This window comes from Triturus cristatus, chromosome 7 (assembly GCF_964204655.1).
Source record: "Triturus cristatus chromosome 7, aTriCri1.1, whole genome shotgun sequence".
NCBI classification, from domain to species: domain Eukaryota; kingdom Metazoa; phylum Chordata; class Amphibia; order Caudata; family Salamandridae; genus Triturus; species Triturus cristatus.
Genome location: NC_140590.1, coordinates 1,686,859,036 through 1,686,878,398, shown reverse-complemented (window position 1 = coordinate 1,686,878,398; position 19,363 = coordinate 1,686,859,036). Strand labels below are relative to the sequence as shown.

At 42.4% G+C, this 19,363-nt stretch overlaps 1 protein-coding gene across 5 annotated transcripts in view; it reads left to right on the top strand.

Moving 5' to 3' along the window:
• The first annotated feature begins 335 nt into the window (after positions 1 to 335).
• The window catches only part of ATN1 (atrophin 1), a 206,966-nt gene continuing 187,938 nt past the window's right edge, over positions 336 to 19,363 (top strand). For 4 of the 5 annotated variants that reach the window (XR_014966893.1, XR_014966891.1, XM_085619841.1 and 1 more), the window contains exon 1: positions 631 to 768. The gene's annotated coding sequence lies outside the window, so the exon portion shown is untranslated. Of the gene's footprint in view, positions 769 to 19,363 lie in introns of all 5 variants that reach the window. The other variant, XR_014966892.1, reaches the window with a different exon arrangement.

The following is a 19,363-nucleotide window of genomic DNA, read 5'->3' as shown; positions in this document are numbered from 1 at the left end:
TCGCCCCCCACTAGAGTCCCATATCCGATGCCACCCCACCTTTATTTTGTGAGTAAACTAGACGACCACAGACCTCCCTCCCCCAAAAGCGAGAAAACCCATCAACTGAGGCTGAAAGAAAGGTGCATCACTCTTTCACCACGTGCCCCCCATCACTCACCCCTCCCCGACATTTTAGCAGACCCTTTCCTGATGGAGGACCCAGCCCACTGGCGCTGTCTGTATCTTCGAGTTGTGGGTGTTGGGAGGGCACGGTGCCGTTTTTGGAGGGCATAAAAAAGGGGCACCTTTCTTTCTTTGGATTATTTGGCACCTCCAGGGCGCCGGCCATTTCTGGATCCTTCTCCAAGCGGCGACGGGAGGGGGAGTTTTGGAAGGGATCAGGCGTCATTTTGCGACTGGGATTTCGCCGCCACCCCCTGTAAATATCCTGCCCCCACCCGGAAGGGCGAGGAAGGCCCCAGCATTACAGAATTCATTTTAAGTGACTTGCATCGCGCTCGCTTCGAATTCAATTGTGGATACCGGAGACTGCCGCCACCCCCGTGAGATTCCAACCCCTAAGGGCCGCCGATGGCTGATTGCAGCGCGGGGTGGCACCGCCACCCGGCCCCCGGGGAGGGCAACTAAGCCCCCCTCCCTTGAGGGGCGCCAAGTGCCGCAGTACCTCCTCCCCCACCGGAATAAGGGACAGGATGCCGGCGCAGGAGGTATAGGACCCACCCCGGAGGCGGTGTTTTGTACCCCCCACCCCCACACAATCTTCAGGTAAGTGGTGTGGTATTTTAGAGACGGGGGTCTGGCGGGTTGACGCGGGCTAGGTATGGTTTACGCAACTGATATGGGTTGTTTTGGGCAATTTAAGTATGCATGACTGCGTTCATGCGTGTGGATGTGTGCCAGTGATTGCATGTGTGCCACTGTACTAGTATTTTGCTGTGTGTGTGCACGCTGCTGATTGTTGCCATTTTCAATGTGTAGCGCAGGGCCAGTGGTCCCAGAAATGTGTGCCATTCAGTGTGTGCATGTATGCGTGCGTGGATCTCTGAGTCTGCACGCCAGCTTCGCTTTTAGTTTGCGAGGCTGGTGCCAGTGCATCTGTGGGTGTTGTGTATGTTGGCGTGTGCCTGGCAGTGCCTGCACGCCACTCTTTGTGCATTGATTTGCTGGTCCCCCAAACTATGTTGTCTATTTGCATTTCACTTTCTAGCGTGTATTGTGCACTCTTGTCTCAAATCACACAAAAACCGTGCAGTGATTTACCTCCTATTCTCTACATACAATTGTATTTTCTCTAATGTTAGTGTGCGTGCCTTCGCTTTTTACCATGTATGTGTGCATATGAATGCGTCTCTGCGCTCATCTACAAGCTTCACTTCCCAGAACACACACGTGTAATGTGTCTGCGTTTAGTAGGATCTGCAGTATGTATGCACGCGTGTGTGCACTGCTAGAATAATGTGAACAGCTTGTTTTATTGGCACTACCTTGCTGATGAATGCACAGCACTATCCAGTGTAATGCACGTGCACATACATCACTGACGTGTTGACAGCACGGAGAAGTGTGCACTGCTCTGTGGGTGTTGTGTAGTGCACCTAATTTGTGTGTGCACGACTCTTAAGTGTGTGCCTCACGCAGGACTGCAAACGTTATTGGCGAGGGTGCACGTTATTGGTCGGTTCACGATCGAAAGGAATGTGCACCAGGTTGTCGACAGCGAGTAGCTTCACGACCTTGTACGTCACTGGCACTTATGTACAAAATCAACACTTCTGCACAGTATCACTCGGTGTGCGTGGCACGATTGGCATCACTGCCGAGTGTGCATCGAGTGTCTGAGTGCACACTGTTAGCGCAGTGAGCAGCGTGTTTAAGTCTTCACAGCACCGGAATGTATGCAGTGCATGTAGGAGTTTCAACATCACTGGTGCACGTGCAGAAGCATTCACGCTCTTGGTGAGTTTTCAGGCGCGTGCCTGATCATTCGTGAGGCAGGGTTGAGTTCATCGTTGATTGTGCACATAAGTGTGTTCCTTATTGGCGAGGGTGGAGGCTTCCATGATCTGCTATATCACGAATAGATTTGGACAGTACATTGAACATGCACGTTAGTTATTAGTGTACACAGTATACATTAATGTTGACCCCTTACTTGGGTGCATAGCATGAAGGCCCTTGCACAACAAAGTGCTTGTTGATGTGTTGAGATCTAAGCTGTGTGCTCGCCATGCAGGAGCCTGTTCCCCCAGCCTGCCCAATGTGTGCGGCCATGATTGGTGAGTGTACACAGAATCATCATACGTGTTATCAGAATGTGTGAGTGATAGATAGCTCTCGTTTCTAACATATGCCAGATGTGTCTGGTCGTTATTGGAGACCGAACACATTGTATGTGCAATACGTGCATGACTGCTCGTGACTGGTGAGTGCATCATCAGCTACTGTACATCATTCTGAAGTGTGTGCACTGTTGACGAAAGAGCACTGGATGTAGGAGCGTGCACGGCGCGAGCCATGGCTGTGCCCATCGAACTGATGCATACTCGCAGCTTTCACGAATTTGCACACCGTGTGCTAGTGTGCACGTTCGTTAGCTTGCACATTATTAGTGCCTGTGCCCTGCACTCACCATTTCACACATTGGCGTGTGTGAGCAGAATACAGGGGCCATGTAGCAAGCAATTGTTTTCTCAACGTGGGTACATGTTAACAGCAAGTGCTGTTTGCACAGTCACTGCTAAATAGGCATTTCACGAGGGATCCCCCGTTGTCTTGTACACGGGTGCAACAATAGTGTGAATGAGGGTACACTTTGAAGTCAAAGGGTTAATGACTCCACATGTACCACTGTTCGCTCCATTGGCAAGGGCACACCATGCACTCATTTCCACACAGTCGGCACATGTAAACAGTACTTGAATATGCCCTTTGTCGGTGCGTATACTGCACGGATGAGTGCAGGTGGATACATATATGACACAGCTTGCAGGAGTTTACGCTACACACTTATGTGAACTGCCTGAAACATGCTCGCCATTGAAGAGTAGGCAGTTTAAGGGGAAGGAGTGTGATAAACAAGTGACTACTAAAAGCCCAAGTAAGCGTGCACGACATGCACAGGTGTCCTCATTCATGAGTGAATACATTACCTGCCCAGACTGTATGAATTAACGTAATTCACAAACATGCACAGAATGAATGAGTGCCGAAGTTTGCACAACACAGGAACACGTAATCTTCATGTAAGGAGTGTGCACACCACAGATGATTGGGCACTTCCTATAAGAATATGTAAATCAACGACATTTGTGCACAGAGTGCATAAGAGCGCCTTGTGCATTAGTAGATAATTGACAGGTTTGCATAGAATACACAAACATGCACTTCCTCGTTTGTTGTGCTCTGTGTTTAGTGTATGTCATGGGGATTGTGCGCACCACCCGGCAGAAGGTACTTTGAGAAGTGCAATGCATGCGTAAGTGAGCACATCCTTGCTGAATCTGCACTAAATGCACGAGAATGCACATTCATTATGAGCCAGTGCATGAATGTTTTGGCTAATTACTGGTGAATGCACACTGTAATGGGGCATGTACACCAATTCTGTGTGTGTGTATAAAGTTCAGTTGCGTGAATACAATAAATGTGTGTGTGCCCATCATTTAGTGCATAATTTGCTACCTCCTTGGAGAGCGCATACTGTGTTCATGTTCGAATAACTGGCCATTGTGCACTGCATAATTGGCGAGTGCTTTGCATAATTGTCATATGTACATAAAAGTGATGAAAGTGCTCACAATTCATTACTTCACTTTAGTGTGCAGGCCAAAGAAAGTGTTTATATAAGAACGGTGTGTGCATTATTGGTTAGATCACAGCTTTAGTGATTTCACATCCATAGCTTCTTAGCACAGGATCCATGAGTACCGATTTGTAGTTAATGTACAAAGCCCAAAGCTTTCACAGCGCAGGAAAGTGTAAATTACATGTGCACATCACTGGTGTACACACAATGCAGGGATTTGCTCATTTGCGAAAGATAAGTAAGATTTTTATTCTCGCAAGCTATTTAAAACCATCACAATATAAAAACCACAATCAAGAGAAAACAGTCCATGGCTTAATCATTCAGTAGATACAGCAGCAGTCCACTCTGTCAGGAGCCAAATCCACTAAAGGGCAAGGTGCAGCCTGATCACATAAAATCAGCAGCAGTCCACTCTGTCAGGAGCCAAATCCACTAAAGGGCAAGGTGCAGCCTGATCACATAAAATCAATCAGACTAACACATAAAACGGAGATACACCAACTCCATACACATTTTTTTGTCAGAAGTTTCACCCTGCTCTATAAACGTAGGGTTTGTGGACTATCCCCTAAACTATAATGTCCAATAAACACATTAATATTACTAGGTATGGCAGGCAAGACACCCCAACATCATCTCTGCAACATTATCCAATAACATGAGCATCATTTCCCACGATTATTTGGATTGGATTCCAACGACCTACTACAGGGTACTACATTTTGGCTAGGGTCCAATGATCAGATTAGGTGCAGGGCACGGCATGTACTCTCCAGCCCATGAAACCATATTTCAAAACCCAGATAATGTACTCTCAGAAGTAATACTACATTTGCTGTGACAGTTCCGTAAACAACCGAGATACACAAACAATTTCCTACAGGTATCACTCTACCAACCAAATATGGACGACTGTTAAAACAATAACTAAATATTGGGGATCATGTGCGAGTACGCATTGAATGCTTGCTTGACCACGAGTATTCATCATTTTAGAGTTTCTTTTAGAGGGTGTGGGTGCTCCTGCCTCCTAGTTGGTCCCATTATGACCTATAATGTCGTCAGGTCTGAAGTTTGTTTATGGAAGAGGGCCCTCGTCTCTTTTATTGACCCCTAATTGGGACCCATAGCCTGTTCATGTGTGGAGAAGGCTTGCTTATGTTAAAGTGTGCTCCCCCCCCCTTGGTGACCCCACATGGTGACATACAGCATCTTGAAGCCTTGAGAAGGTTTGTTTATGAAAAAACGTTCTCCTACCACTTAGTGCCACCCATTGTGGCCTATATAGTTTGTTTTGTCTGGAGAAGGCTTCTTTTTAGGTCAAAGCCTACCAGACAGCTGAGGTTTGCTAATGACATCTTGGGGACATTTGGAAAGCTTCCCTGGGAATGCAATTCCGCCCATTGCTTACCATTGGCTGTGTGGTTTGTAACTCACATTTGCTTGCTGTCTATGTGCTGGCTTTATTTGTTTTAGGCTGTCCAGCTTAAGTTCGTCCATTCCGTTGGCCATGCCTTATTTACTGCATCTTTCATCAGTACTGGATTTCCGTAAACAGGTCTTAAAATCTTGTTCTTATCATGTCACATTTGCTGTACATTCAAAAATACAGGTCAAACGTCAGTCTCTGTCTTCCAGGGAGCTTGGTGTTTACTGTTCTTTCTTTGACTTCAAAGTGAGAGGATTTATGTGACAATCATGCTGGTTACTCAGGGTGTGCTGTACAATGTTATTTTTTTCCTTCGTACAAAACAAAATTTAAATGTTTGTAAATGAACTGTGCAGATATCTCAGAATATGGAAAGCACAAATGAAGCAAAACTAATGGATAATTCTGAAGTGTGGGGGAAACCAATATTTGAATATGATCAAAACAAATCAATACACTAGGTGATATTTCCACACTACCTTTTATGCGCTGTATACTGAGTAAAAGTGTATGTCTGTGCAAATGTAATGGTCATTTTAGTTTAAGACGTGTTGTCTTTAATGGCAGTGAGCTACCACACCATACATACTCCACTTTACTCCACTCCACACCACTACACAATACTCTGCACCACTCCACACTATGCCACTCAACACCACCCCTATACTGCGTCATTGCACTCTACTCTGCTCCACTCTATGCTACTTTAATCAACGCCTCTCTACTCTGCTGTATTCCAATGCACTCTGGCCCACACTATAATATGCACCACTGCCTTCTTTGCCACTGCTCTCTATGCCAATCCACTCTAAGCCACTTTAATCTACTGTGCACCACTGTACTTTACGACACTGTAATCTATGCCACTCTGCGCCATTCCACTGTACCCCCTCAAATCTATGCACTGCAGTCTATCCTGTGCCACTCCAATGCACTCTATGCCACTGCACTCTATGCCAATCTACTCTGCACCACTCCACTGTGTGCAACTATGCTCTACTCTGCAACACACTTTATGCCACTACACTCTACGTCACTCTACACCATTGCACTCTACGTCACTTTACTCTGCACCACTCTACACCACTACACTCTACACTAATGCACTCTACGCCACTCTACACCACTGCACTCTGTACCACCACACTCTACATTGCACCACTCTAAGCCACTCTTTCGCACTCTGTGCCAATGCACTCTGCCAATCTAATCTTCTGTGCACCACTGCACTCTGGCACAGCACTCTACACCTCTCTACTCTGCACCACTGTAATCTATGCCTGTGTACGCTACCCCACTCTACTATGCACCACAGCACTCTGCACCACTCTACGCCAATGCACTTTGTCAATGCACTCTGAAACTCTACTCTGAAAGATTGCACTGTTTCACTCTGAACTCTACACCAATCTATGCCACTGCACTCTATGCTACTGTACTCGACTCACCTCTATACCACTCTACGCCAGTGCACTCTACGCCACTACACTGTACGCCACTCTACTATGCATCACTCCACTACACTCTAATATATTCTGCACCACTGCATGGAACTGCACTCCTCATCTCTCTACGCTATGCCGCTGCACCCTATGTCACTCTACTCCACTCTGTACCACTCCATTCTACGCCATTGCAGTCTACGCCACTGCAGTCTACTCTGCACCACTCCACTCTACATCACTACACTTTACGCCAATGGATTCTACACCACTTTACTCAAAATCAATGCACTCTACTCCAATCTACTATGCACCACTGTACTTTAAGCCACTTCAATCTAGTCCACTCTACTTCACTACACTATACTCTGACGCTTTACTTAATTAAACTCTACTCCAATCTGACACTCTACTCCAATCTGACACTCTACTCTATGCCACTCCACTCTGTCACTGCATGACACTACTCCACTATACAACGCTCTATGCAACTCCATGCCACTTTACTCCACTCTATTCTATGACACACTACTCCACCCCACTTTATGCCACTCTAGTCTACTTTACGCCACTCCACTCTGCCATTCCACTCTCCTATGCCATTCCACTCACTCTACTCTACAACACTCTACTCAGCACCCTCTATGCCACTCTGCTCTACGCCATTCCATGACACTATATGCCACTCCACTCAACTCTATTCCAATCTACGCCCTTCCACTCTGACAATCTACTCCCTCCACAACACTCCACACCACCCCACCCCATAACACTGAACTCTACTCTATGCCACTCCACAACTCTCTACACCACTCCATAATACTCCACCATACAACACTACACTCTCCTTTACCCCACTAACTTTTAGCCATGCTGAACAGCAGCCACACTGGTGTACCGCATAGTTAAAACATGGCAAAGCCAATAGCTCTTGCATAGGCGCGACCTATTGGCTTTGAAAATGCATGTTGGAAGAGGGCTGCCCTGCCTCTTGACGTAACCATTGTGACCTATATAGTGTATGTTCATGCTTGGAGAAAGCTTGTTTATGTAAGAATGCTCTCTCCCTTAATGACCCCTTTTGTGACCTTTGTTTTTTCAGGCCTGGAGAAGGTTTGTTGTAGTAAGAAGGGTCCTGCCTCTTAGTGAGCCTGTTGTGGCCAATACTTTCTTCACTACTAAAGAGAACAATGGTTCCTTCGGGGTGATGGCCTTACCTATAGTGCCGGGTAGTTGACCAAACATGTAATGGTTTCATGCATTGGCATGTAGTACAATTGATACTTCAACTGAGGCACCACAGTATGTGTGAGTGCATGTATATTCTCATTGTTTCATCCATGCAGTACCCATTCTTTTTGCAGCAAACAATTTACAAACGGTAATTGGAGTATAGATAGAACTCTCCGCTCATCACTGTCACCAAAAATACGATCACTGTTTGCTTGATTTCAGGGGACAAAGAGGTCCAACCTCCCCACCTCACCTTGAAGACAGCATAACACTATCCCCATATTCACCTAAAAGATAAAGTTCAATACCCCAGTACTGATATCTAATCAAACATAGGTCTCCAAATGTCGAGAATAATATATTTTTGCCAAATTGAATCCATTCAGGTGAACCATGAGATGGTCCATAGTTCCAACTTCAGTAAAGCATCTTCCTCATTATTCTCAATGTTTTTCTAAATTAATTGTAATTTGTAATGCAAAGTAAACTTGAAGCCAAAGCATTTTATTCTCTTGGAATTTCTTCAGGGCTGACAATCAAAAATCAAGGTCGCCGAATAGCACGAGTACTGGGGTGCGACAAGGAACTTTGCCTTACGATTATGGTGAAGTGACTGGTACAAGGTTTTCTAAATCCATGAATACGCTTGCCAGTGGCCTTAGATGCATGTTTTAATACATCAGGGAAACTATCATGGTGGATTAAAATCCTGTGATGAGACAATTCTACGATTATTCAGTGATTATTATGACTTTGATATTTTTGATCTTTAACCCTGAAGAATTTGTGAGAGAACGAAATGAGTTGGCTGTAGGATTGTTTTGTATTACAAGTTACACTCGATTTACAAAAAAGATTTGATAATATGTTTTACTAAAGTTGGAAACATGGACCATTTCATGAATTGCCTGAATGGATTCAATTTGATGAATACATCCTGATACATGGAGACTTATGTTGGATTAGATACCAGTATTTGGGTGCCAAGCATTATCTTTTGAGAACACACATTTTGTTATTTAACATAGCTAATTAACCAAGGTGCTACAGCGATTAAGAAAGTGATAACCACAAGGCTTAGTGTAGTGAGTGGTGTATAAAACAGAGTAATACCAGTAAAAAAAGGATGTCTGACACGCTGAAACAAGCATACATACTAATATTCTACAGCACATTTGTGTAATAGTTAAGTCAATAAAGAAGGGACAGTCCATTTGTTGAAAATATGTTGTTTCTTAAAATGGTTCATATAGAGGATCGCTAAATTCGGAGCAAAGCTTTTGCCCATCGGCGTTCCTTTAATCTGGATCTAAACTTCATCTGGAAATTTGAAAAAAAAAGTTGTTGTAACAATTTCATTAAGATTTATAATGAAGTTTGTAGTTACCTCAGTAGGGGTGGATCGGTTATCAAGAATTGTATATATGACTCAAATAGCATCTGCTTTCGGAATATTGCTATATAGTGCATGGATTTTGAGGGTCGCTAGAATTTGAGATTTGTCTTTAAATGGAGGTCTTCGGTGTATGTGAAAAAATAAGTGTAATCCCTGAAATATGTCAGGATTTATGATACAGATGGTTAGATGATGGATATTGGTTCCAGAACAGACCCGCATCCTGATGTGATAGCACGACCCCGTGGATTAGTTTGAAGTATGGAGAGTTAATGTTTTATTTTGTATGCTGTCATTCAATTTGGTGGTTTTGCTGCATACATTTATGGCTTTGAACTCTAATTGCTTTTTCTAAATTGTTTAAAGCTTATTGGGCATGGGATACACTTTAATTTCTAGTATCACTTTGTCGAGGTCTGCAGTTTTCTTTAAACTGACAGTATCTATGCCTAAAATCATTCAATGTCTTGAAAATTGGCTGGATATATACCTGAAATCATTTTGCTATCTAAGGTAAACTGTAGCCTCCTATAGGAGGCTATAGTACGCGTTTGTCCGTACAAATCCCTGCACAGTAATACAGCACACTTGCCCATAATGAAAACGAAGTCTGTGTTCATGTTAGATTGAGCAAGGGGAAACCTCAGCTCATTGAAAAATATGAAGTCCTAGCTTGAAAAAGGTAAATTGTCAGATGGAAAGGCTACTGATTTTGGGACACTTTTGTGTTGATCTCTAACAAATGCTGTTTTCAGTTAAGAAAGGAAACCTCGTCAGAAATTTCTGGAGGAGTTCAGCTCGGAGAGAGTGGAAACCACCCTGAGTACGTTCATGGACTTGAGAAGGGTTATAGGGTTTGCACACCTTAAACTGACCACGTTTTGTTCAAGAGTTTAAAAAGCTATTTTCAGCCTGTTGGAACTCCAACACCAAAGCACTATATGTTGTTTTCAGGTCCAAAGAAAGCAGTGTGGAGTGTGAGGAAATACTTTTAGCAGCATACAGTGGTTTCAGTTGCAGAGAAATCTGTATTGATTTATGTGAAATACCTGCTCTATTTGACTAAGGTTGTTTCCAATTCTGGTTAAATCTTTGTTCTGTGAAAGGGAACACTTACCATTAGAGATGTACACTGTGTTCAGATCTGGAGAACCATTTGGAGGCCATCCAGAAACCTATTCTTAATGTGGAATTGGAGAAGACTGTATTTAGTGAAAAGGGACAGGCAATATGTGCCCGTAAATCCCATAACATTTAAAAGGTCTCTCAAAAGCTGTGTTCTGTACAGTACCTGACCTGCAGGACCTATTTTGTGGCCTGGGCTGGAAAAAGTTTTCTTCAGTAGGAAAGGACATCTGTCCATATAAAAGTAATATGATTCCAGACCTGATGAATTCTTTGTAAACAGTGGAAGCTGTTGGCAACAGGTGCTTTGGATGAAATACCCTTATGTTGTGTTCTAATGTTTAGTTTAATGTAGTTTATGTGAATAGGTATTTCTTTGGAAACAGAACAAGTTGGATTTGTCATTTTTGCACTTTATTTCTCAGATATAAATATTTTCAATAGACCTAATTTGAGAATAAATGTTATAGTCAACATTTATTTCACCCATCGTGCCTAGGCCTTTCACAAGGATACAACATAAATAACAGGAAGCAACAAAAGATGATATAAAATGAAAAAGAATTGTAGCACGCATTGGTGAAGCACTGCAAACATGAAAACTATACTCGCCAGAATATTTCATAAGCACGCGGGCACCATTGTTGTAGTTACAAGACTAAAGACTATGGACTTGTATAGTTAAATTGATGTATGAACTTTTTTTATGCAAACTTTGGATGTGATCTTTTAGTTAACACTCTTAACATGTAAATTAAATACCAGGTTACGGTATTCAGTTGACTTTGGAAGGGGTACCTGTTATCACATGAGTTGTTTAAGGTTCAGAATTGGTGTATGTGTGTTAGGTGATGGAAGCAAAGACTATGGATTAGGATAGAATGTGCATGCCCCAGTGGGCCGTGTGCTCTCTGCAATTTGTTATCTTATATAGTTGTTCTGTGGTTCATCAGTAAAGTGAAATCAACCCATAGATTAACCTATAGACGCATGGTGCTTGCAAATAATCGTGTGCATCATCATTAAGGATGGCTCCCATCTTGTGGTTAATGAAAGGATGTTGGTAGATTTGAATATATGTGGTGGAAACAAATTGATTTATATCACTTCCACGTAAACCTAAATTCCATACTGTTTTAAAACACAGATCAGACATTTTTCATTTATCCTACACACTTCTGACCACTGAAGTGACCATCATAGATTTGGTCATTTTCCACTATCTGGCCTCTGTGACAGATAATCAAACGCAGGATTTATCCTTTTCATTCGGATGAAACTAGTCTAAGATCAGTTTACTTCTAGCTTACCATCAGGCAGTGTCTACCAATTTATCACAGCAAATATGAAGGAAGATGTACCAAGGATGTGTACACAACTACAAATTCTTACCAAGAAATAACACCTGAAAAAAGAGATCCTAGTGCTAAAAATCTGAAACAGAACACCAAGATTATAATTTTGGAAGTAGACAAAGGTGGTAATGAAGTGTTACTTTATTTGAAAGTCTAAATAGAAAGGAAGCTATGTCAGCTTGTGTTTTTAAAAATGTTAGGCAAGAACCCTACAATAAAAATGCTAGCAGGAATAAAATCTAGTGGGAATCAACAGGCAAATGAAACCGAACACCACACTGAGCTTACCCTTATTTAATTCCAGTGGACCATTAAAGGAGGCTTCCATTTCAGGTCGCCTTGTCATCCCAGGCAAAAATATTCAGGGACCTGGGTTTTCCCATTTGTGGCAAAAATGCTGTGCTGCTTAAATCACTAAACATGTGCTGGCAAGTATACTTTGTGTTGACAGCTATAGATATAGTCCACTTGCATACATCTTTCAGAGATTGTCATGCCCTGAAAGTTGTTCAACAAGCCCGCCTCCAAGATCAGCATACTAAATAGAAACCAATAAAGTGGTGGTAGAGATGTAACCGCACTAACAATATTTAAGTTGTAATAACATGATATAGCTATAACAACAATAGAATCAATTTTTCAGAATAAAATATATTGGAGGGTATGGCTGTCCCGTTGATGTTATTCTGATTTGGTAAGAGACTACAATTCTCCCCAAAGAGTAAATCTATAAAATGACTCAGAGTGCCTACAAAGTCCAATTTCTCCACAATATTTCCAGAATAATAAGGGAATTTCTAGATCTGTAAAATAACATCAAAACCAATCCTCTCTCAGACTGGACAGAAAATCAGCGAAGTTAATCATCCGTAAAGTTGCCATTCTAAACACCGAACAAACAAAAAAATACCACAAGTTGCATTTCTATGTGTCAAACTAACAGTCTATGAAGAAAAAGTAAGAGTTTCAATCAATTTATAAGAACAACGATACTCTAACAAACTAATTAGGACACTTTACCCTTGGTTAGATCACAGACAGAAAACTGTTTCTGATTTTATTTTTTATTCCTAAGGAAAACAAAATCATCGGTCAGATTTGTGACCATGGTCCACAAAAGGCACTATAAAAGTTGCCGACCAGTCTAGAAATATTACCAATTTCTTAAAGATAGTCTCTACCTGTCTGTGGTCCTGCTAACCAACCCATTAACACAACCCAATAAGCTCTTAATCAAAGGATATCTTATACCTTTAGAAACTCTTGTAGTAAACCAAAGTTACACTTCAGCCTGTGGGGATTTGACAAGTCGCAACAGCTTCACATGAAAGTTAGGTTCAAATAGATTATGAAATTCCCTTACAGAGTGTCTAAGGCTTATCCCATAAATTAATGGATTAACTGTTATAGTAAATATGTGATCTACATGGTATTTGTCGCTGCCCCCTAAATTTAAGGGTTTGAGATAACATGCTAACATTTTCAAATCTGACAGTACATTTTCTCTTTTGAAACAATTCATAGATCACAATATTCATAAAAAGCAGATCACCATCGCTGCAGTAGAAAAATAGTTTAAAAAAACGGAGAGGTGAGGAACCACCAGCTTCAACTGAGCAAGTTAAAATTTGATTGCACGAGGTACTACATGGTCTGCACGAGGATGCAAAAATGCAATGTCTGTTACTGCAACGTCAATATTGCTTCCGTCAATTAATATGTTTAATCATGTTTTTTTCCTCTCTGTCTCCGTCTTAGAAACCTCATTCTGTTCCTGATCCCCATCTTAAAATTAATTATATGAGATTGTTTTTCTATTTCACTCATCCGCCACACACCTCCAATCCCTCATCTGCCCAACACACACCCAATTCTTGTTCTTTCTTCTTGTATCTGTTCTAGCTATGGAATTTATAGACTGTACCTGTGAAATCAGTGAACCCCCTGGCCATGCATACTGTTAAAATTTTCAGATGCAGAATAAACCTGATGCCACTTCTTCCACTAAACTTGACAATCCTATTCGCTGCTGTTCTAGAGTATTTCTTCTAGATATGATCCATGGTTTAATTTCCACGTACCACCCACTCCAGTCCTTGACTCTTCCCACCCACAAACATTGTAATATTTTGACACCGTTGAATACAGTCAGACTCAAGTTCCTACAGTAACACCTTGAGCCTTGATCCTAAAGTCGGCTTAATTTCTCTATGCAGTATCACTACTATGACTGCCACATTGAATTCCTTTTCCCACACCAGCTTTACCTTTCTAGACGTTAATTTGAGCGGTCCAGAGTGGTCCTGATGATGTCAGGATGCCGCACATCATTGCTTCGAAGTGAGTCATTTTCACACTGATACAACAATCTTGACATTCATTTACCGAAGCATCACCCTTTTCTGGATTTGTTTTCATAAAGCACTCAAATTCCTGTTTATTTCTTCCAGAATCTCTGAAACCTTATTTAAACCTACTCCTTATCCCCTACTCTCAAGAAAGCTGCCTTACTTTTTTCTGTCTTCGAGATCTTTTCCCATCTTTCTTTACAAGCATACTGTGTCTTGTGTTTACACAGGCCCCAGCAGGATTACCTCTTCTAACGATTCCCATTTCACATCTTCCATTTTCCATTCAGGTGGAGCCAGCTATTTTCTATCCAAATCTTAATATAGTGGACCCCATCACCACAGAATTGACAAAAAAGCAATTGTTTACGATTACCTGACGTGGTTTTATGTTTTACAGTGATGTTGCTTACTATAAGATAATTTCAGAAGTTTGCATAATCCTCTTTAGGTTTGCGGGATTTTTTTTCAGATGTCCGTGGTCAGTCAAGTGTTACTGGATTTAGATGGGAAGTTTGGGGGCCAGTTACCACCCCTACCCCTGGGCTTAACCGTACTATTGGACTCAAAACGGAACCCTATAGCACCTCGCTCTCATTGGAGTCTGGGTGAGCAGTCCAAGGTGTACTCAATGGGGTAGCGTGGGATTAGAGACCAAGAACTCACCAAACGGCAATTACCACTTAATAAACTGTCAAGCCAGTACTTTGGTTTCCCAGAAGAAAAGTACTTAATTGCACTATCCGCACAACTAAAATTACTACATATAATGTACAAAAGGCATTTCCTGGTACTAATGGGGGAAGTTCTCTGAAGGTAGAATTTCTTGGCCCATAGCCTGGGAGTGGGGGAGCTTGGTGACAAGTGCAGGAACTGAGCCTGCCTTTTAACTCACACGCATTCACTTATTTTCTTCCGACCACTACCGGCTCATTTGGGCCAAGTTCCCAATGCTTGCAATACGGGAACATTCATGCAGTCTCTTTGTCAGGCTGTGCCTTCTGTGTTTCTGCTTGCACGAGTGAATCCGATCCAGGCGGAGTCTCACTGCATGGCTGGATTAGCTGCTGAAACCCATGAATATTGCCTGTGTGCACAAATGTTCAGTGAGTATCAACAGGGCCAGCACTAGGCAAGTTTTTGAATCACATTATCTCAGGCAAGTTTTTCACCTGCACCTCAGACAATCACCATCGCTGCTGCAATTCAGAAAGGACCTCAAGACATGACTCTTTGACTGAACCACATACCCCCCCCCCCTCTCAGCTCCTTGACACCCTAACGGGTAAGTAGTCTTGCTTCACAAGCCATTTCATTGCTTTAATCACAGGATCTCAGGCTCGTTTTTCAGTCACAGGATCTCAGGAAAGTTTTTCAACCACAGGGACTATAGAAAGTTTTTCTGTTTCAGGGTGGCAGGCACATTTGGCAATCAGAGGGTTTCAGACACTCAGCAACCACTGGATCTTGGGCAGGTCAATGAATTGCATGATCTGAGGCATGTTTTGTGATCGCAGTACCTCAGAAAAGGTCTGCATTCACAGGGTACTGGGCAGTTTAATAAATCACAGGTTCTCATGCATGTTTAGCAATCAGAAGGTCTCGGGCAAGTTCAATAGCTATTCAGTATCTGGAAAAAAGTGTTGATCGCAGGATAGGTAAAATATAAGTTGCTTATCTGTCTTTTTGATCTACCAATTGAATGGATGTGTTTTTTTTACACTACAGGCTTAAGATCTTCAAATGTTGTATTATGTTACTGCCAAGAAAGGTGTAGTAAATTAGTACTTGAAGGCAGTGGAAGTAAAACCTCATTTGAGATCCTTGTTTAACACAGCAATTGTGTCTCAAGGAAACCAGCTTTAATGGAGGTTCTGCGTAGAGTTTAAGCTTTACCCAAGATATGAGGAAAGCCAACAGATAAATCAAGCTCCTAGATATAAGTACTAACCATGTCGTAAACTAGTTAATGGATGTGAAATAGAAGGAACATCTCATCCACATTCTCTGTTTAACACTAATTGTGTCACAAGGAAACAAACTCAAATGGGGGTTCTACTTAATTTTTAAAGTGTCACTTTATGTAGAAGAACTAACCATGCCATAAATTAGCTAGTGGTTTTGTAGAAGAAGTTAAACCTCATTTGTGTTCTTACTTTCCTTGTCACACAATTACGGTGTTAAATGTACTCTTTTGGGAGTTCTACCTTAGAGCTATATTGTCACCTCAAACACACAAACTAACCACCTGGTAATCTAGCCATTGCTTCTGCAATACAAGGGAAAACCGTGTTCGTGATCCTCTTAACACTCTGTTCAGCTGTGGCCCAGAATAGTTCCGGAAGCAGTCACGGGTGTTGCAGCTAATCAGCAGTGTAAGAGAAAAGCAAGGTTACAAGGAATAATACTGTAATGTAAGGCCAGAAGACACCATGAAAGTGATCAGTCCTAGTCAAAGATTTACACTGTGGACTAGAGGGTGTAGGACTCTTAGTTTAGCTTTCAGCCTAACCCTTACTCCATGGGTAACATTGGGTTGCTACCTAATATGGCAAAGAAATGTTTCACTAAGAACCAACAGGGAATCTAATTGAACAGAGCCTGGAACTGCCGCAAAACAGATTATGGGATGCACTGAGCATCACCTATTTGAAGGTAGCTGCTACAAAACGAGGACATGTGAACATGGCTTGTGACTCAAACTGAGGTGGGCACAGCGGTCGAAAACTGGTTAGGAATAAAACATTTTAGACTGTTGTCCTTTGCAAATATTTAAAAAATATGGGTGAAAAAATGCTAAACCCAGGGTATAAATGATGTCCACAATATTGTTACAATTTTAATGATCCACAGCTTTAATGATAGCGCCTACAAAGGCAAGTGAGAATTACGACACTTACTTTGAGGGACTGTAGTAGGTTAGTAGAATAAGCTTTTCATACCAGAATCTACATGTGACAACGGTTATGCTAATGGGCAGTATTTTTAATTATTACATCAAATTATTGTTTATTTCATAAGTAGCACAAGCCGCATTAAGGTTTCTTCACTGACCCACCATTTCTACAGAACTAGTATCGACACTTTATCAATCTCAATCGAACAAGAATTTGAAGTGGAAACACGCTGTCACACTGAGTGAGTTGGAACACATTGGCAGGCTTGTAAACAAGCATAGCAAATGTAAACAAACAATGTGTATGACAACAAGCTTATAGGCAAACTTGTAAACCTGGTTTCTAATGTTGCGACACATTGTATCTACTCACAGAGGGAAACAAGCACACGGGGGCTCTAAACAAGACTACACAGTGCCAAGGTAAATAAAAAAAAAACATTAAGGATGTCTAGTTGTAAACAAATACGCTTACTGTATAAAGGTTTACATTAAAGCTTATTTGTAAATAGGGATTTCAGAATGAAAACAAAGGCAGACTTCCTTAGGTGCAATGCCACATGTGCAGAAGGATTTGGAATCGTTATTTTGGGATTTGTGGTTTTACTTAACCTGTTGATGCTGTTGGGGGCCTGTTAGTGTAGACAATATCATATGGGCTTTCTCATTTAAAGGGTATTTAAAATGGTTCAATGGGGGAGCAGGATCCGAAACCTGACGGATAGGTTTGAGTATAGTCCATGTCATATAAACAAAAACATTCTGTATGCTCATGAACCAATGCAAAAACAACAGTTGATGGACAGAATGCAGAACAATGTCATACATTCACCCCAGTACAGAGATCTGGGCCTAAATCCATCGTTTTTTTACTCACCATGCCGTTCCATGTGTAACCCAGCCATATGCAAATCAGTCTTGACCCTGTGGCTCATGGGTGCAGTTCAGCCCGAACTGCCAAGCCAGGTCCTCCCTGGACTGGAAACAAGCATCCTAGGACCGGTTTCGGGGTTTCACCCCTCTTCAGCCAGGATAGCTTGATTCCAGTGGCATGGAGAGCACGGGACCCACGTCTGGGCATACCATTCCCACTCGGGGTGACAAATGCAAAAACAACAGTTGATGGACAGAATGCAGAACAATGTCATACATTCACCCCAGTACAGAGATCTGGGCCTAAATCCATCGTTTTTTTGCTCGCCGTTCCAGTTTGATCCCAGCCATATGCAAATCAGTCTTGACCCTGTGCCTAATGGGTACAGTCCAGCCCGAACTGCCAAGTCATGTCCTCCCTGGACTGGAAACAAGCGTCCTAGGACCGGTTTCAGGGTTTCACCCCTCTTCAGCCAGGATAGCTTGATTCCAGTGGCATAGAGAGCACGGTACCCACGTCTGGGCATACCCTTCCCGCTCGGGGTGACAAATGCAAAAACAAAAACAGGATGCTTGTTTCCGATCCAGGGATACATGGCCTTGGCAGTTCGGGCTGGACTGTTCCCATGAGGCACAGGGTCAGACTGATTTGCATATAGCCATGTCTGAACTGGGGTGGCTAGGTGAGCTAAAGAATGACAATGGATTAAACCCAGATCAGTTGACTGGGGGCGAGTGCTTGCAGTGTTCAACACTCCGTCCATCATCCCCTTTGGTTTTCCTTTGTTTGCCCTAAGTTGGCAGGGTATGCCCAGACGTGGGTCCCTAGCTCACTTTGCCACTAGATTCAAGGTAGCCTGGCTGATGAGGTCTGTGAGCCCGAAACTGGTCCCAGGATGCTTGTTTCCGGTCCAGGGAAGACATGGCTTGGCAGTTCGGGCTGGACTGTTCCCACGAGGCACAGGGTCAGACGGATTTGCATATAGCCATGTCTGAACTGGGGTGGCGGAGTGAGCTAAAGAATGATGATGGATTAAACCCAGATGAGTTGACTGGGGGTGAGTGCTTGCAGTGTTCAACACTCCGTCCATCATCCCCTTTGGTTTTGCTTTGCACATGAACCAAGACAGACAGTTAAACAAGGACTCAGTAATGCAGATAAAGACACAAAGTGTACAAATGAAAGAACATGCAGGCATTATTTCAAATATTGGTATGGCTATAAAACTAGAGGCATGATTGTGTATACGGAAGCAGGAATATAAACAGAAGGATATGTTAACAATGAGGCAGGGGGTTGAATCAATCTAGTCATAAATGTTTTAGTTCAAAATCAAAAAATCATCCTCTTAGGCAACATTTTCTGGGTTGCATCAGTCTGCTTCTCTGAAGGCTGGTATCCTTGAGCTTGGTGATATCCTTTGCGGATACTTTTGAACTGATTCTACTTGATCT